Genomic DNA, 13050 nt, shown 5'->3' with positions numbered 1-13050 from the left:
TATTCCTATGGGGTTATGCATTGGAAACCTCAGCATATTTACTGAATAAGGTGCCTTCCAAATCTGTTCCTCAAACACCATATGAGATATGGAAAGAAAGGAAACCGAGTTTTAAAAACGTTAAGAATTGGGGATGTCCAGCTTATGTCAAGAAAGTTGACCCAGATAAGCTGGAATCTCGATCCGTAAAATGTAATTTTGTGGGATATCCTAAAGAGACTTTGGGGTATTACTTTTACACCGATCATCGGGTGTTTGTCTCCAGACATGCTACCTTCTTGGAAAAGGAGTTTATCCTTGAAGGAAACAGTGGGAGCAAACTTGAACTTGATGAAGTTCAAGAAGCACAAACTACTACGGATCAAGTGGAAATACCTGTTCAACTGAACAACCTTCTGTGGAACAGCCCATTCGTAGGCCAGGGAGAGTGTCTCGCCAACCTGAGAGGTATTATGGCCTTGTCATTGAGAATGACAATGAGTTGTCAATCATTGATGATGACGACCCTGTGACCTATAATGAGGCTATGAGTAGTGTTGACTCAGGGAAATGGCATAGTGCCATGAAATCCGAAATGGAATCTATGTATACCAACCAAGTATGGACTCTGGTTGAGGCGCCTGAAGGTGTTAAGCCTATTAGGTGCAAGTGGGTATACAAAAGAAAGATTGGAGCAGATGGCCAGGTGGAGACCTATAAGGCCAGACTCGTGGCAAAAGGATTCAAACAAAGGCAAGGGATTGACTTTGATGAAACTTTTTAGCCTATAGCCTTGTTAAAATCAATTCGGATTTTGCTTGCGATTCCTGCTTACTACGACTATGAGATCTGGCAAATGGACGTGAAAATGGCCTTCCTCAATGGGGAATTTGAGGAGGAAGTGTATATGACACAGCCAGAGGATTTTCTTTCCAAGGGAAATGAACACCTAGTGTTTAAGCTGCTGCGAACCATATATGGTTTAAGGCAAGCTTCTCGTAGATGGAACATCCGTTTTGATGAGATAATCAAAGAGTTTGGTTTTATCAAAAACATAGATGAAGCATGTGTCTACAAGAAGGTTAGTGGGAGCGCGGTAACATTTCTTGTATTGAATGTGGATGACATACTTCTTATAGGAAATGATATACCGATGCTACAATCAATCAAAGTATGGCTATCAAAGAACTTCACCATGAAGGACTTGGGAGAAGCATCCTATATTCTCGGTATGAAGATCTATAGAGATAGATCTAGAAGAATGATAGGTCTTACCCAGGGTACATACATCCAGAAAGTGCTTAAAAGGTTTAGCATGGAAAACTCCAAAAGAGGTCGCATACCGATGAGCCATGTAGTGTCCCTTTCCGAAAAAATGTCTCCTAAGACACCTGAGGAAAGAGAGCGTATGAGTAAGATTCCTTATGCTTCAGCAATAGGATCTATCGTGTACGCGATGTTGTGTACAAGGCCTGATGTTGCTTATTCAATTAGTGTGACGAGCAGATATCAGTCCAATCCAGGTGAAGACCACTGGAAAGCAGTGAAAAACATCCTTAAGTACTTGCGAAGGACTTAGGACATTTTTTTTGTTTTTGGTGGTGAATCTGAGTTGAAAATAGAGGAGATGTCAACATTGAGAGAGTTGACCCACATAACAACGAAGCAGACCCACTAACAAAGCCACTTTCTCAGAGTCACTTTGATCGTCATAAAGACAAGATGGGTATTAGATACCAGAGTGATTGGCTTTAGTACAAGTGGGAGATTGAAAGAGATATGTCCTAAGTCCAATCATGTATGAGGATTTAGGAATAACTTTTATGTAATCTGTTTTGATTTCATTGATATTAATAAAAGACTTGTTTTCTTTTTATTGCGGGCTCTATCTATTTAAATGTTTAAATAAGATATACCACAGTTTAGAGTAAAGCTTTTTATGAATTGTGATGAGATCATAATAATGAGACCTAAAAGATGATAACTCTAAACTTAAATAGTTCATGGTCGTAGGATTACTAACTGGTAATTAATAATCCGCAAAGATCGGTACATACTATGCTTGCTTCATTATGAAGGATGTTTGTTCTCATACGCATTTGTGGGGTGACACTATAGCTAGTATGTAGGTGCTTATTATAGAATAAGTTCACTGAACATGACTCACACAGCTGAACAACTGATGGAGTTCACTCACGTGTCAGCAGTTGTTCACATAGTGATAGTTGTACATGTATCCTTAGACTTGAGGTCATCATAGTCATCTTGTATACACTGAACTATGCTTTGGTTTAGTTCTTAGTCTCAAGGGACAATTATAAGGGCTCTACTAGGTATAGGAATTTGTACACGAAGATAGTGTATGATCAATAAAGGATCTACCTCTTCCAGTGTAGGAAGAGAATGTTCAATGCTGATCCACTTATGTTATTTCAGGAATCTCGGGCCAGAGTGAATGAAATTAGAAAGGAGTTTCTAATTTACATTAAATAGAACTAAGCATAGTGAATGGGAAAGCAAGTGATTAAATAAGATAGGCTTGACACAAGTTTCATGCCTTGTATTTAATCGTGACATTACAGGGTAGAAGGAATTAATTGTACGGTAACTACTCATTGAATAGGTTCTTGGTATTCTAAGCAGTGAATTCGTATTATCCGGATAGTCGCGATATGCTGAGAAGTATCCCTCACGATGTAGAATAAATATTATTAATTAATTAATCATATTTAATGAATTAGAGAATTCATATAAATAATGATAAAATAGTTTTATTATTATTTATTTCTACCACCGGCTTAATATTGAACCTACAGGGTCACACCATAAAAGAGAATGATTTAATGGTGAAGGAATTAATTAATAATGGCTGATAATTATTTATTTATGAAATAAATAATCAATTGGCAAATTTAATAATTGATTAAATAAGATTTAATTGATTATAAATTAATTAAGAAAAAGTTCTTAATATTATTAATTAAGAATTTAATTTTTGAAAATTAAATCAAGTGAGAGAATTATTTCTAAAGTGTTTAGAAAAAGGATTAATAATTAAAAGGTGTTTTAATTATTAGTGAGAATAATAAAGGGTTAATAATAATATTTTATGGGAAAATTTTCAGCTGAAAATTTTGCCTATAAATATACTATTATAGACCCTATTTTTGCCAAAAACCAAAAAGATTTACAAAACCCTAATTCTCTCCATCTCCTCCTCCTTCATTACATCGCTTTCTTGGTGGATACTGGTGGAGTGCTTCACACTTGAGGAGCAGCTGTTAAGGATCTCCGTTCATCATTTTTGGATCACCATTAAAGACCTCCATCTTTCCATTAACGTAAAGCTTCTTAAAATAAACATACTGAACTACGAATTAAATATTATTTTTCGCATGGATCCTGCGGAGGGTTTCGGTTTTTTTAAGATTTAAATTTACGTTTTCGCTGCGTTTATGTGCTAAAAACCCTTCAATTATTAGGTCTAATGTTATGCCTATGCCTAATCAAAGCAAATATTTTGACTTTTTTGATATGAAAATCATGCATCTGCTTGCTAATAACAAAATCAATTTCAGTATCTTCTATGTCATTCTCTTGAATATGATAAATGCTCATCTTTTTGATTATACGCCATATGGTATGTTAATTATTCTCTCTTTGCAATCTGCAACATTCCAATGCCTGAAATCTTTGCAAATCTGGCTGATTCACAAATCACCAATGACCATTTTAGGCCACAAGTGCCCCTGATGCACTGTAAACCTCAAGAGGTCACCCCTGTTGTCATTCCTCAGTTCATCAGAGAGGAAGATGTCTTTCTCTCTAAATTTGAGTCTGTCAAGGCCATGTTTAATGAACTAAAAATGGAACTTAAGAGAGTAAAAACTGAAAATGATGAGGTTAAGGAAAAGGTAGGAGAACTAGAAGGCATCACTGCATCTTGTAAACATAGGATTGCATATTTAGAAAACCTAGCTGCATCTACACTAGAAACGAATTGCATGTCTGACCAAGAAATTGTCAATTCCTTTCAAGTTCCTTTGAGTGAGAACACTGCAATGATTCATGAGTTAGAAGAAGTAGGTGTGGAAGCTAGAGGTCAATTGATTGATAATCTGCCTGATTTAATCCATATCTGTGATGCTGATGGTAATGTTATTGGATGATCTGTGTTGATGTTCTTGCTACTGAATGATTAAGTACCTTGTTGTGTTGCTGCTTCTGCACCCTTTTTGCTGATCTGTTACTGATCTGTTCTATTTCTTTTGGTGTAATTTGAATTAAACCTTTGGATTTCTGATTTGATGTTTGTAACCTTAACTCTGTTATAATTTGGTTGAACCTACTGGAGTGTATGCACTTCCAATGATTTGTAATCTGTAAGACAGGTGCAGAACTTTGTTCTATTTAATCAGTGAACCACACTGATTGATATGAACACTTTTGTTCAATGTAATATAATCTGCATTCTGCTACATCTGGTGTTGCATACTCTATCATACTAGTACTATAATTTTTGCTCTTAAATTCACTAACAAATCTCTGCAGGAACACAGTCAATTTTGACTTTAAAATTGTCCAAGTCTTGGTATTAGAATATAAATTTGTGTTTACTGTTGGTGATGCATTCTGGCTTAGTGTCATGTTCTATGATGTTCCCTAATAAGCTCTGTCACTAATCTGTGAAGTTGATTATTTCTAAAAATTGTCTTTAGATTCTAAAAACTGTCTTTAGATTACTCTGTCAGTTTAATCTTATCTACCAAATTGACTGTCAAATTAACTTTCTATAAATGTTTGCTCCTGTCTCTTTCAGAACAGTTGAAAGTTAAGCAATTTGGTAACTGGTATATGTGTGTATTATTTAACTAATATACAGGCTAACCACACGCATGCACAGCTCAAAAGTGATCCAGCTTAGCTTATGAAAACATTATGTCAACATCATCAAGTCTCATTCTGCTAAGGTATGACATATATATTTTCTTAACCTATAATAATCCTATTTCCACACACACATCAGGCTGTTTTAGCAAGTCCCAGTATTAAACCAATCCAACTGAATCTTTTATGGTAAGTAAATGAGTAAAAGATATTGAGTTTCATTGTATGTGTAATAGATTGTTTCGAAATATCCAGCTCCTTAGAATGTATTAGCTTTCCAAAATGTATAATATGCTACTTGGCTCTGAAATAGAAATAAAATGGATTAGTAATTAGATGTTGTAATATGACAGTAGCTCGCAAAGTCGATTTGATCGAATAGAATGTATTAGATCTTAGACCTTGTAACATATGAACATTGTTTGCATTAGTGACAATTTCTGTAAATTTTGATTGAAAATTATGTATGCTAGAATGTCAATCACTAAGGAAGTATTTACATGAATTATGGTCTTTAAAGATTGAACAAAATTAAAGATTGGCTTAAATCCAATTTGTCTAAAGCTACATGAATTCTATCAAACTGAAAAGAACTTGCTACTGATTATTGATTTAAGTATAGTTCTATCAAACGACTAAGTCAAACCATCATACTTATCAAAACTGTTTTTAAACTGCAATCTTTGGTAATCAATAATAGTGAAAAAGTACTCATCATAAATAGATATAATCAAACACTGGATTTTGTACAAACAATATGCTATCTTTTCAGTCAAACCATGCATGTATAAGAATCTCTTCTTAATGCTAAACTACATGTATTATATCTCAAAAGTATTGTTTTAACTGCTTTCTTTCCATACATACAAAAACAGACCAAACTTACCATGCATATCATTTTATTAGTTTCTACATGCTCAAATACATGTATTTGACTAGAAATATTAATCAAAATGTCATGTTTTCTAACGTTAATGCTTTTTAGATAAAATTCTACATATTCTTTTTGGCATGTACCAAACAAAAGGGGAAGAGAAATTGGACCCCTTAATGCCTTAATGTTCAATTTTTTTTTCAAAATTTTTGAACATTGATATCTTTTTGATATACAAGGATCTATATATGTGCTTCTATTATTGTATAATACATCTAACAAAGTATTTTACAGGATCTCAAGAAAGAGATTTAATCTCTAAGTACATAAATGTTTTATGTGCAAAATATTTTTCAAAAATTCATGCATACACCAAGGGGAAGCACACACTATTAATTTTATGTTTGTTTGGCAAATACCAAAAAGGGGAAGATTGAAAGGATATCTTTGATATATTATTTATTTTGGTATTTGTACGATTAAACATAAAATTAAGAACACTTATATCCTCTCCATTAGGACATGAATTTAATTGATCCAAATCAGAGTCAAAAAGTCAAACTAGCAAAATCATGTCTTTTAAACAGATAAAAGAGATATTCCATTTTTGCAAAACATCAAAACTATATCTTTATGGAATATATCTCTAAGGCAATATGATCAAAGAAGAAACATCAAGATATGATGTTTTTTAGATCTGTGTTGCAACAGGAATATAGCAACAAGCTCGAATAAGGAATATTACAGAAATATTCTTTAGAGGTCTCGTGCTATATCAAAAATATTTAACTCTTCACTCCAAAATATATCTCTACATATATTAAAAGAGTTTTTATTCAAAGATTATTAATATTCAAGGTTATAATATTAATATCCAATTTTGCAACTCATTTATGAATACTTACAGTTTTTTTCTCCCGTTTCATAAAATCAGCATTTCTCGGAGAAAATATTTCAAAAATACTCAATCACATTTCCTATCATCCAAATATATTTTATATATTAGTAAATATATTTTAAGTATTTATACAAGTCAAAACTTTGGTCAAAAGATCCATCTCCTTTATTTCAAGATCAACGATATTTTTATTCGAAAGAAAGGCTGACTGGACAGTTTCATTTTTATATAAAATAATTCCACATACTAGAATGACTTGAAATTTGGTATGGATAATTTAAATGGTATTTTTTAAGTATGGTAAAAATTTCATAGTATTTAGAGAATTTTTGTTCGGGCACAAAAATCGAGGCAGTCGGTCCCATAGTTGACCACGTTTGACCTAGTTACCATTGACTAAAGTTGACCAAAACTTGCAGGATATCATTTGATAATATTTAGGTAATTATCATATTTTTTATGATATTTATTTAAGAGTTTTTGGGGGTGGTCATAATTAATGGTGCTTAATCCTTAATTAAAGTAATTAAAGAATGATTAAAAGAAAAGGAAAATATATATTTAATATATATATATATATCAGATGAGATTTGAATTAATACTAGCTTGTGCTTCCTTCCCACTTGCAAAGAAACACAACCTACTTGCCATGTCATCAATCCATGTGATACACTCCATCCACCATTCATTCCTTCTCAAATCTCCACCATTCAATCCACCCAACTTCTCCTATAAATAAACCCCCACCCCAACCCATTTTCTTCAAGCTAAAGAGCCACAAAGTTACTGGGATTTTTTCAAGAAGTGTTTTTCTTAATCTCTTTCACATTCTATGCACACACTTCTTCTCAAAAACCTTCTCTCTCTTCTATATACTTACATATATACAAGATTTTTGAAACCCAAGCTTAGCTTCACCCAACCAAGCTTTATCCCACCAAGTGAGCTCATCCACTACCACTTCCCGGCCTCCCGAAGGGCTGCCCAAGTTTGACCAAAGTGCCAAAATCCGGCCGAACCTCCTACGAATTTTTCCAGCAAACTTTTCCGACCGTTTTTCAAAAGTGTTTAGTTTTAGCTTCTTATTTGAGTTCTTTGTATTTAAGCTCTGTACTTAACTTCTCTACTTCATCTTAAGCTTTAATAAAAGTTCTCTTATAAAGGAAGTTCTCGGGGAGAACTTAGATTCGAACTCGAAATTCGAATAAGTACTTGATCTTCATAAAAATCATTCCAACGAGAAGATCTAAAAAGAAAAGTACTCTATCTCCAATGGGAGATTATATTTCACACAAGTACGAGTTAGCCAATTATTTCTTGCACTTTAATTGTATCTTGGCTAACACTCATTCGTGCTCATAAAATAATTATGAAGTTTAAGTGTAATCCCTTTTAGCATCTTTAGTGCTCTCCGGAGGATTATTATGGATTATTACTTATCTCATATAAACACTTCGTAATTTATCAAATCTTAAAACGGATCGTACGAGTTAGAAAATTACTTAACGCTCTTTAATTGGATCTTGCCTAACTAATAACGTACATATAAAATATTACGAAGTAAAAGTGTAATCCTTTCTAACATCTTTAGTGTTCTGGGGGATTATAGCTTGTTTCACATAAACTACTTCGTAATCATCTGTTATTTAAAGACGAATCAAATCCACGAGTTAGCCAATTATTTTCACGCTCTTTAATTGGATCTTGGCTAACACATATCGTGTATATAAAAAATTACGAGACATATCGTATAAGCCCCTTCTAACATCTTTGTTAGTCCTTTATTTCTGAATACCCATTTGGTGTCAATTGGATTCTTTCCTCTAGGCTTGGGCACCAGCTTCCATACCTTATTCCCCTCAAATTGGTTTAGCTCCTCCTGCATAGCTAAAATCCAATCAGGATCCAACAAAACTTCTTCTACCTTCTTTGGTTCTTCCTTAGAAAGAAAGCTGCTGTACAGACATTCTTCTTGAATTGCTCTCCTTGTTTGAACTCTGGAAGATACATCACCAATGATGAGCTCAAAGGGGTGATCCTTTGTCCATTTTCTTTGTTGAGGTAGATTACCTCTAGATGAAGAGGTCTCATTGTTGTCTTGATATGTGATTGAGTTTTGATTGTAAGAAACTCTCCCTGAGTTAATGGATCTTTGATTTGAGAAAGGGGAGCTTTCTGTAAGTGATCTATTTTGACTTCCAGCTTCTTTTGATGACCCGACGGATGGTGAATCTTGAGTACCGACGGATGAAGCTGGTTTTCTCCCGATGGATAAAGCAGATTGTCTCATGACGGATGAAGCATTTTGCAACTCGACAGATGTTAAATTTTGTACTTCATTGGAGGAGATTTTTCTGCATTATCCTTTAATACTGTTTCTTGATCACTTTCATCATCACTGTCATCACTAACCATCTCCACATTGTCAAATTTGAGACTCTCATGGTAATCTTCATCTTGCAGTCCTTCAATCTTTTTATCATCAAACATAACATGTATTGATTCCACAATAATGTTGGTTCTTAGATTGTAGACTCTATATGCTTTACCAACAACATATCCAACAAAAATTCCTTCATCTTCTTTAGCATCAAACTTTCCATTCTGATCGGTTTGATTTCTCAAGATACAACATTTACAGCCAAAGACATGAAGAAAATTTAGAGTTGGCTTCTTGTTCTTGAATAATTGGTAGGGAGTCATGCATTTTTCTTGATTAATCAGAGAAATATTTTGAGTGTAGCATGCAGTATTTACAGCTTCAGCCCAGAAATATGTTGGTAACTTAGACTCTTCAAGCATTGTCCTTGCAGCTTCAATAAGTGATTTGTTCTTCCTTTCTACTACTCCATTTCGTTGTGGAGTTCTTGCTGCTGAAAACTCATGCAAAATCCCATTTTCTTCACAAAATGCTCTCATGACAGAATTCTTGAACTCAGTTCCATTGTCACTCCTAATCTTCTAAGTTTGAAATCAGAATGATTATTGACTTGCCTTATGTGATTGATGATGATTTCACTAGCCTCATCTTTAGACTTTAGGAAATATGTCCAAGAGAACTTTGAGAAATCATCTACAATTACTATGCAATATCTTTTCCTTGAAATGGACAACACATTAACTGGTCCAAACAAATCCATGTGTAGCAGTTGCAAAGGTTCTTCAATTGTTGAATCAAGCTTCTTCCTGAATGATGCTTTGATCTGCTTTCCTTTTTGGCAGGCATCACACAATCCATCTTTAGAAAACTCCACTTGAGGAATGCCTCTTACCAGTTCTTTCTTTACTAGTTCATTCATGGTCTTGAAGTTTTGATGGGATAGCTTCTTGTGCCATAACCAACTTTCATCCTGACTTGCTTTGCTGAGAAGACAAGTAACAGATTTTGCATTTGATGAGTTGAAGTCAGCTAGGTACACATTTCCTTTTCTCACTCCAGTGAGAACCACTTTGTTGCTTCTTTTGTTTGTCACAACACAGGCTTCTAAGTTGAAGGTTACTGAATTGCCTTTATCACAAAACTGGCTGATACTCAACAAATTATGCTTGAGACCATCCACTAAGGCAACCTCTTCAATGATGACATTGTCTTTTGAAATCAAGCCATATCCCACAGTATAACCCTTGTTGTCATCTCCAAAAGTAATACTTGGGCCAGCTCTCTCCTTGAACTCTGTGAGCAAGGTAGAATCACCAGTCATGTGTCTTGAACAACCACAATCCAAGTACCATAGATTCTTTCTATTTTCCTGATTGCTTGAAGAACTTGTCTCTATTTTATCAGACTTGACCATTAGGGCTAGATTGACATAGCTGACATCCTCATCCTCATCCAGACCATCAGATGCCCAGTCATTCTCTTATGTAATGAAAGCCCTTTCCTTTTGTTTAAGAAACTCAAAGTATTTCTGTTTATAATCAACAGGCTCAAACTTCTTTTTGCTGGAATCTGACTTTCTACACTCACTGGCAAAGTGCCCTGCTAAGTCACATTTAAAACATTTGAATTTTGATTTATCCACCATGTTTCTATTTGGCTTAGCTGCTCCAAAGTTCTTCTTAAACTTGAGCTTGGCAAATCTTCTGGAAAGAAATGCTAGATGTTCATCAATATCTTCCATGTCATCTTGGCTCAAAGAATCTTCATTTTCTGCTACCAGCCCCTTGCCCTTATTTTCACAGACCTTTGAAGTTGATTCAACAACTTCCATCTTCATTTCCTTCTCTTTCTCTAACTCAGCAACTAGTGCAATGGATCCTCCTTTCTTCTTTCCTCTCTCCATCCTCTCATCTTTCTCTATTTCAAGCTCATAAGTTTTCAGGATGCCATACAGTCTCTCCAAAGTAAACTCCTTGTAATCTTGAGAGTTTCTCACTGAGACTGTCATAGGTTTCCATTCCTTTGGAAGAGATCTAAGGAATTTAAGATTGGAGTCTTTTGTCTGATAGACCCTTCCATGCAACTTCAGAGCATTTAGTAGTTTTTGAAACCTACTAAAGATGTCAGTAAGAGACTCACTTTCTTCACTATGAAAATGCTCATATTGCTAAATAAGTAGCTGCATCTTGTTTTTCCTTACTTGCTCAGTGCCATCACAGATAATCTGTATAGTATCCCAAACTTCCTTGGCAGTTTTACAATTGATGATGTTGTCAAACATGTCACCATCAACTCCATTGAACAGAATATTCATGGCCTTCTTATCCTTCCTGACTTGTTCAATATCAGGATCAGACCATTCATGCCTTGGCTTGGGGACAGATGGCTCATTTCCAGTTGCAGCTCTCATTGGTACATGAGGGCCTCTTTCTATGCAATCTACATAGGCCTCATCTTGAGAAAGTAAATGAAGATGCATTTTTACCTTCCAGTGATGGTAATTATCTTTATCCAGAAAAGGAATCTTGACTCCAACATCCTTCTTGTTCATCTTGCTGTTTTGTTATGATCTTTAAACTCTTTGTTTATCAAGAGCTTGCTCTGATACCAATTGTTAGTCCCTTAACAATGCAACAAGAATTAGAGAAGGGGGGTTGAATGGAATTTTTGAAACCTTTTCAAAAATAAAAAGTGTTCTAACTTAAATATATATATAAGTGTGAATTAATTTGCAGAGTGCGGAATAATAACTTGAAATGAATCAAAACACAAGTAATTAAAAACACAAGTCTTTAAAAACTTTCTAATGGATTTGAATGTATCCACCAGAGATATATAATATATCAAGAGAACTCTGTGTAGCAATTAGCTCACAGCTGCTTACAAATTTTTAACAACTAAGATTGCAGAGAAATGCTAAAAATATAGCTTACAAATGTTTCTCACTTGGTTGCTTAGTTAGTTGTTCTATTTGCTACTTTTTGGTTTATATAACACCAAGATTACAAAGTAATAAGACAGGATAATAAAACAAAAACTATCAAGTCTAATACTATGCTACTTCATTACTCTTTTCCAGCACTTTCGAATATCTTCATAATAACTTGGAAATGACAATGCTTCTTTGTTCTCTAAAACCCAGTTAAATAGGCTTCCACATTCCATTTGCATACATTCGACGCATGTGACTGTGTTGTCACTGTAACACCCCCAAATCCGGGGTCGGGGATCCGGGTTGTCACGAGTTCCATTTCCCTTAATGACACCCAATCTTAATAAATAATCAACTACTCTGTACTGTGACCCCACAATAAATACACACACCATAAGTTATAGTCTCAGAGATGAATATCAAAAAATAATCACAAGTCATTTTATTCCACAATTATATGCCAATACACCTTAAAAGGGTTTCTGAATAAATTTACATTTCTTTGCCATTATTACAATTCATAAATATACATAAATCTGGTACATCAAAAGTTGAAAGCCTAGCCTATTGGTAGATCCTACCTCAGCTACAATGGCATCAACGCCTACAGGAAACTGCGGAACGTTTCCTATCCGCTCGCGAATTGGGAGCTTGATCTTGTTCATCTTGTCTATCTGATGTTGTGTGATGAAAGAAGAAAGCAAGGGTGAGTAACAAGCCCACCAAAATAATATGTATAATAATTAACAATATATGAGCATTCTCATAGTACTCATGAAAGTCTTGGTCAAGAAGAAATGAACCAAGCTGATATCTTAACGCGACCAAGTCGCAAAATAATTCAGTATATATATATACATATACTTTTCAAAATCTTGGAAGTCCTCTTCCATGCATAATAAACACAGAGTTCCCGTTTATAACTGTATAAAATATCGTTGCAAGGTGATCTCATATATCTAACCTTGTCTCAACGTTTTTCCGAAAATCTTTGACATGCACAAGATAATCATTTACTAGATATAAGTTTAAAAGATGAAGTTACAAGATACTCCAATATACTTATATCTTTCCGAATACTACTTGAACTACCACCGTTC

The sequence above is a fragment of the Apium graveolens genome, chromosome 7 (assembly GCF_009905375.1).
Source record: "Apium graveolens cultivar Ventura chromosome 7, ASM990537v1, whole genome shotgun sequence".
Classification (NCBI taxonomy): Eukaryota; Viridiplantae; Streptophyta; class Magnoliopsida; order Apiales; family Apiaceae; genus Apium; species Apium graveolens.
Note: the sequence above shows the minus strand (reverse complement) of the source record.